General features: G+C 41.9%; 1 pseudogene; it reads left to right on the top strand.

The window, feature by feature from the left end:
* LOC104784756 lies at positions 167–1,235 on the top strand (annotated as a pseudogene).

Genomic DNA, 8,249 nt, shown 5'->3' on the forward strand with positions numbered 1-8,249 from the left:
TTTTTTTTTTTTTTTTTTTTTTGTATATTTAACACTTTTGAGGCTTAGAATAAAATATCTATCTAGGTTATAAAATAAGAAAAAAAATTGGGCAAGATGTGTTACGCAAAATATATGAATGGGCAAACGTGAAGGTTAGAAACCCTAGTTTTCGTATTTGAGAAATATGACATCGATGAGTGATCTTTGGCAGGATTTGGTAGAAGAGATGTTGTCCAAGGTTCCGATAACTTCTCTTGGAGAAGTAAGAGCCACTTGCAAAGGATGGAACACTTTATCCAAAGATCGGATTCTATGTACAGGAGAACCAAAACAGCAGTTTCTAGGGTTCATGATGTTGGATAATAGGCTTTGTTCGATGAGGTTCAACCTCCATGGAATCCTCAACGAAGATGGTGAACACTTGGTTAGTATATCAATGTATCAAGTCGAGATATCCAACGTCTTTTACTGCGCCGGCTTATTGCTATGTATCAGTGTCACAAGGGACAAGTCATCAAAGCTCGTGATTTGGAACCCGTATCTGGGGCAAACCAAGTGGATCGAACTCAAAACAAAAACAGAATCCACGTATGCCCTTAAATATGACAAGAACAAGAACCACAAGATATTGAGGTTTTTTGATGATGACCAGGGCTACTACGAAGTTTATGATTTGAAGTCTAATTCATGGAGAGATTTTCGTGTCATTCCCAACTGGGATATACTCTGTTATCGGCAGGGTGTATCAGTACATGGAAATACTTACTTTTGGTCCAAAGAAGATTCCGATGAAGATGAAACCCATGAATTCTTAATCTGTTATGATTATACAGAAGAGAGATTTGGAAAGTTGCTTGATCTACCGTTTCAGCCTGATCATTCTGGTTTTGGAGTTAGTTGTGCTGTATCTTGTGTTAAAGAAGATAAACTCGCTGCGTTATATCACTGTGATGCATTCTCTATAATAGAGATTTGGATTACTACTAAGATAGAGCCCAATGCGGTGTCGTGGATCCCCTTTTTAGAAGTTGATTGTGAGCCAATCTTTGTTTTTGATTTTGAGTTTGATGAAGATTACGACAGTTTCTTCGTTGACGAAGAGAAGAAACTCGCGGTGGTTTTTAGTTCAGGCAGCGACGTACCCAAAGGCTACAAAAAAAGCTTATATCATTGGAGAAGATAGTTACTTTAAAGAAGTGGATATTGGAGAAGTTAAAGCATATCGTAGCCCGATTGTGTGTTCTAGCTCTTAGGTTCCCAATTTAGTGCAAATTAACCAAACTGCAGTACCCAAAAGGAGAGAGAATAAGAAGAAGAGGAAGAAGGAATTGAGCAAAAACAAAGAGAATAAGAGGAAGCAAAACCATGCAGCAATTAAGGTCTAATTAATGATGACGTACTCTATAGTCTATATATTCATGAATTTATAGATTATTTTACGATGATAGTATCTCTTTTCCTTGAACCAAGACTTAGCTAGTCGATTATTAATTAATTGTGTTCCTGTTTTGTTATAAACCAGCAGTTTTACTTTTTGCTGATCAGAAGAAACTTGATTACAGTAACTTTTGTACTCTTCACCGGCATAATTAACAGCTTTTGATATTTCATTTAAAATATACTGAAGATTGAAAATATACAAGACGATTTAAATCTTAACAACTATGATACAAATTAATGATGCAGATTAATTGTAGTCTTTAGACTCATTTCATTATCTTCCCCACTTGTATTACATTTCTTCTTTCTTCCATTGAAATACAAATTTCTCAAAATAAAACAACATCCTCAGACTTTCGTCTACTCTTTGACCACAAGGCTTGCAATTCTGGGCGTTTGTAAGACCTCTCTTTGCAAGGTTACTACCTAAGGAGAGGGCTCCATTTGCAGCCTTCCACAAGAAGCTCTCTATTTTTGGTCTAAGTTTCAGTTGCCAAATGTTCTTGACCCAATTAAAGGGCTGTCTGTCTCTCATGACAGGGGAGAAGGGCACGAGAGAGTCTCTTGCTAGGTGGTACCTTGGCTTTGTTGAATACTGTCCCGATTTTTCAGGGAGCCAGAGCAGTTAATCTTGGAGAGGCAGAGTACTGAGATTAATGGATCTGATGGCGTCCTCATATTGAGGTACAATGTCTCTAATGGTTGTAAGGTTGCACTCCTTTGAAAAGGAAAAAATCAAATCCTTAACCAGCATAGACTAAGAATCCTGTGTATGTGGGCCAATAGGAACTAGCGTGGTGTGGTTAAAAAGAACCAAGGATCCTGCCACACTCTTGTTGAGTTACCATTACCTATGGACCAACCAAGAAATTTCCAGAGGAGATCTCTTCCGATCAATATACCCTGCCATCTATGAGAAGCTTATGAAGGAGATGAGCAGTCAAGGAAAGATGAAGAGTGAAAATATTTTCCAAAGAGAATCTTGGCCAGCAGAGAAGTCAGATTTTTTAGTAGGCGCCATCCAATTTTAGCTACTAAAGCATAATTGAAGGCTTCTATATATTTGAAACCTAAACCTCATGCAAACTTAGGCACTGTCAATTTATTCAAAGCAACCCAACTTATTTTCCTCTTTCCCCGTTTTTCATCCCACCAAAAGCGAGTAACAATAGAATAAATTTGTTTGCACAGCGACCACCGTAGCTATAAGCATGACATAGAATAAGATGTCATGGATTGGAGGACTGAATTTAAGAGAACCTGCTTCCCTGCCCCAAACAGGAAACCAAGAGACCAGCTATGAGCACGTTGTCTGATCTTGTCCAATATGCTTGAGAAGATGTCACGCTTTTTTCTCCCAAAATGTTCAGGGAGACCTAGGTATTTACCAATACCTCCTTCCTGGTTGATTTTTAAAGCTTGCTTGACTCTCTATTTTGTTGCATCGGAGGTAATTTGGAGGAGAAAGTTATGGCTGATTTAACGAGATTAATGCTTTGGCCCGATACTGCTTCGTACTGATCTAGGGTCTGAGCTCGAGCCTCACAACACTTTGGATTTGACTTAGAAAAGAACATTGTATCGTCCTAGAAGAGGAGATTATTGATTAGTGGTCTAGCTCTTGCCACTTTAATTCCAGGGAGAGATCCTTTCTGTTGAGCTTTAGAGCATAATCCTGAGAAAACTTATGTGAAAATTATGAACAAATAAGAGGAAAGGGGATCGCCTTGGCGAAGACCTCTGGTGGGAAGAACTTGACCTTTTGGTGACCCATTGATGAGAAATTGTATGAAACTGTAGTCACACATGTCATAACCCATGAGATCCACCGTTCATGAAACCCAAGCTTTTTGAGAACTTCTCGGAGAAATCCCCATTCTATGTGGTCGTATGCCTTTCTCATATCAGTTTTGACGGCCATAAAACAATATTTTGTTGTTTTTGATGTACGGAGGAAGTGTAAAACTTCATGCATGATTAACATGTTATCCTATATTGCTCTCTTGTTTTTTTGAATTTAATGTTAAATTATATTCAAAGAAAAAATAGCTTTGTTACAACTAGTGCAGCTTGAGTTTGAAAGTTTTTAGAGAGGACTACATAATTAACAGGAAAACAGAATCAATGTCTAGTTTGGAACCAAGCCTGAAGGCCATTGGTGAATCCCCTATCCCATGTTCGCTGAATGGACAGTAGCTTGTCCCTCACCTGGCGATCAATCCATTTGATCAATTGTTCGGTTGTGTTGGCATGTTGACCATGTCGTCGTTCGTTGCGTTCCCTCCAGATGGTGTACACTGTGAGTTGAAATGTGTAGTGTGTGAAAAAGTACCCCAGGCGATCAAGACGTGGGTCTGATAAAAACGTCAGAAGCTGATGCCAGTCGTTTGAATACTGGGTTCGAAAGACCCCCTTTGCTGTCTCAGCCCACACTTTAGAAGAGAAAGCACAAGCAAAGAACAAATGTGATCTAGTTTCCACACTTCGCTGACATAAAACACAGGTCCCAGTAGCCCCAATGTTCCATCGAAGCATGTGCAAAAAGTATACTTGGGAGTGGCATGAGAGAACCACACTGCACGGTGCCAGGAAACCTCAGCAGATGTAGAACGAATATGATTCCAAGTATCCGCCGTAGAGAACTCCGCGTTGAACCTATCATTCTTTCCTTTCCACAAAATGAGATCAGGCTGCTCTGTTCTCCGTTGAAATTGCGAGTGTAGTACATCCACGATGGAGAGGAGATGCGGAAGGCGAGCTGTCTGTCGCCTCCTAGTCGACCAGGCCTCTGCCACAGACATTGTTCGACTTATCCCCAGATCAATAACCCCTCTAGACCCTGTTACATCCACCAACCTGCCCAAAGAAGACCAATAATCAAACCAAAAGGAGGTTTGCATACCATTCCCCACCTCCACCCTACAAAATTGTTGGGTGACAGCTCTGTATTTTAGGATCTTTCGCCATATCCAAGAGCCTGGTCCGGTGTTGTCCTGAATGACCCACAACGACCTGCCCTTCAGCAAATAACATTCAACCCATTGTACCCAGAGGGAACCACCATGAGAGAGGATCCGCCAGACCAATTTTAAGCAGCACACATCATTTACCTCACGCAAACTACGAAGACCAAGCCCACCCTCCTGACATGGCTTACAGACTTTGTCCCACTACAGTTTGGCCTTTTTTGGATTAAGGTCAGAACCCGACCACAAGAAAGCAGAGCAAATTTGCTCCACTTCTCGAATACAAGCACGGGGAAGCCGAAAAGCACCGATCCAGAAGTTGCAGATGTTCCACAGAACAGAGTTGACAATGTTGTAGTGACCCGCAAAAGAGAGGTAGTGTGACGTCCAAGAACCGATACGCTTTCTGATCTGCTCAAGCAAAGGGGTGTAGTCAGCGGAGGTAAAACTTCTAGTCACCAATGGCAAACCTAAATATCGAACAGGGAGCTCTCCAACCACAAAATCAAACTGATGCGAGATTTGTTGTCGTGCCTGATCTCCAATACCGGCAAGATATACCGTTGATTTCTCCATACTTATTTTGAGACCTGAGATCGTGGCAAACTTATCAAAAACTGAGACAATACCTTCAATGGAGCGTGATTTACCATCAGAGAGGACCATCAAATCGTCAGCAAAACTTAGATGGGTCAAATTGAGAGCTTTATACCTCGGGTGATAACCAAACTGACCTGCACCAGCAGCGTTGTCAAGAAGCTTAGACAGGACATCCATACAGATGACAAACAAATAGGGGGACAGAGAACAGCCTTGCCGTAACCCCCTCGAGCTATGAAAATATCCAGCAAGCTCTCCATTCACTTGGACAGAGAAAGTAGCAGTTGTGACACATAATCTAATCCAATGGATAAACTCAGATGGTAGCTGCAGTGCCGAGAGGACATTCAAGAGGAAAGGCCATTGGACAGAATCTAAAGCTTTCGATATATTAATCTTAATCGCACAACGCTCCGAGATTGTCTCATTGTGATAGTTCTTTACCAATTCTGTAGCAAGCAACACATTTTCAATCAACAACCGATCCTTGACAAATGCATATTGATTCCCAGCAATGAAACTAGCAACACCACCTTCAACCTATTAGCAAGAATTTTTGAAATAACCTTATATAGAACATTGCAACAAGAGATTGGTCTATAATTTTTCATCTCCATAGCATCCAATTTCTTCGGAATAAGCGCTAAAATAGTAGAATTTATCCCTTTTGGCAGAAAACCTTTAACAAAGAAAGATTGAACTGCAAGAGTAAACTCTGGGCCAAGGACATCCCATGTCGCCTTATAGAACTCAGAATTATAGCCGTCCGGACCAGGAGACTTATCTTAGGCATAGCAAAGAGCACATTCTTGATCTCCTCAGCAGTAACAGGCGCTATAAGTCGAGCTTGATCAACCGAATCGCATCGAAATGGCAACAAATCTTGGAGCATTGCAACCTCAGCCCCTTCAAAATCAGTTGGAATGAATTGCAAAAATTCCTTAAAGTATCTCTCAGCCTCCAGCTTAATATCCTCACCCTTAACAACAGTCCCATTTGGGCCAGTAACCTCATTGATTGTATTCACCGCTTTTCTAGTGGCAGCCGCCCTATGAAAAGCTTTGTTGTTCTTGTCTCCAACCTGCAACCAATGCAGTTTCGACCTTTTCTTGAGGAATCTCTCCTCTAAAGAGGCAACATGGTCCCAACAAAGAAAAGCTTCGTTCTCCTCCTCCATAGATAATGCAGTGGGATTAGTAAAACAGAGTCGATGTCGATAAAACAGAGAAGGAGTGGACTTCCAGTAAGTGTCAACCATAGGCTTAAACTCATCCAGTGTAGTAAGAACATTGACAAAATTAAATGGACGACACTTTTGGATTGGTTCTACACTCTGCAACAGCAAACGACTACGCAAATGGTCTGAGCAACCCCATGCCTCAAACACCGAATAAGCTCGCGGGAACCGCTGAAGCCAAACATCATTCACTAATACCCTGTCCAGCTTCTTCATGATAGGATCATGATCTTGTTTATTCCACCAAGTGAACAACGGACCATATGAAGCAATATCTGTAAGCGAACAACAGCCCACCACAGACTGAAAATCCCGCATACCACGAGTAACCATTGGATTATCCTCCACCCGCGAATGTTCAGAAATATCTAGAGTGTCATTGAAATCCCCCATAAGCACCCACGGTCTAGTACAAATAATAGGTGAAACCGCATGATCCTTCAACTTTTGCCACAAAACCTTACGTTGCTCCACAGTATTGAACGCATACACAAAGGAACAGAAGAACTCTTTCGGTTGATCCACCAACTTAACCGAGCAAGTGATCAACTGTTCACTTTTGTAGAAAGGAGTCACACGCACATTATTCCTCCAGACAACCCACATACGACCTCGGGAATTAAACTCATAATTCGTCAACATCGACCAGTCTCGAAACATTTTCCCACCAATACGTTGAACATTTTTCTCTTGCACTCGAGTCTCTAACAAACAACCAAATTGGAAATCAGTCTCCCTTAACCACTTCTGTATCATGGAATGTTTTTATGTTTTGTTGAAGCCCCGAACATTCCAGAAGAACCCTGACATTTAAAAATATTTTTGGGAATGCTTCCTACTCTGACCCCTGGAGTAAACTCTAGAGGATTGATTAGCAGCTACTGATACCGCTTTATGTGCTGTTTTAGAGTCTCGAGGTAGAGAAGGACGAAGTGTAACCACCGACTTCTCCCTTCCATCCTTACCTCCCACCCTAGTAGGAGCCACAACGACTGTAGGAGGAACCAAATCAGGCACCGGTTGCGAGACCTGCTTCTCCAGCACCGTCTCCTCCACCAGTCCCTCTGCTTCACCAAGAACAGAATAAGTGTTTGATAGAATGGTATCCTCACTAGGCTGGATCCCTTCCTGACCCTTTCCCGGAATACGACCATGTTTTGAAGGAGTGATCCATTCCTGACCATAACCAACCTTCTCCGAAGTTATCAGAACGTTTCCAGTAGGAACCGGTGGAGGTGACCTTGATTGTGCCTCCGAAGCTCTAGGACCATCCCCGACCATCAGAATATTCCCGGAACAAACAACAGCTGGTACAGCAGGTGGCAAAACAACCTCCCCACTAGCTTCCACTACATCAGTACTAGCCGCTAAGAGACAAGTTGCAGTCAAGTGTCCCCATTTATGACAACTAGTACATCGCGGTGGCAACCATGGATAGCCATATTGAATGACAGTTTCAATCTCACCTTCTTCTTCCCCTCCACAAACATACTCTCGAGGAAGAACTTTCGTTAATTCAGCTTCAACCAACATCTGAGCTTCAGTAAAACTAACACAAGCTTCCGTTTTTGGATGAAACCGAATTGGCTTACCCACTGCGCTAAACAAATACTCTAAACCATTCTCAGTGAACATAGAGGGAGGAATATTCCTCAGTGTAACCCACAAAGGAATAGACTTCATCGCCGGTTGCGAGTCCGCTGCATACGGCGACCACTCGGAAATAATCATAGGGATATCCATGATATTCCACATGCCTCTATTCAAAACCCTGTTTCTCATGCTATCATTGCGGATCCAAAACTTCACTGTGGTTTCATTGACAGCATAAACCTCGATCAACGTAGACTTATCACCCAAACACCATATCTTATTGACGATCATGTGGATCTTGCCCACATGTGGCGCTTTTTGATTTAAAAAATTTCCAATGAGGAAATCTTCCCACAAGGGTTTTGCACCCACAAAAACCTCCTTTGGCACAACCACCTTCTCCTTTCCTTCAACCTCAACGACTTCAAAAC

Source organism: Camelina sativa, chromosome 1 (genome assembly GCF_000633955.1).
Source record: "Camelina sativa cultivar DH55 chromosome 1, Cs, whole genome shotgun sequence".
In the NCBI taxonomy this organism is placed as follows: Eukaryota; Viridiplantae; Streptophyta; class Magnoliopsida; order Brassicales; family Brassicaceae; genus Camelina; species Camelina sativa.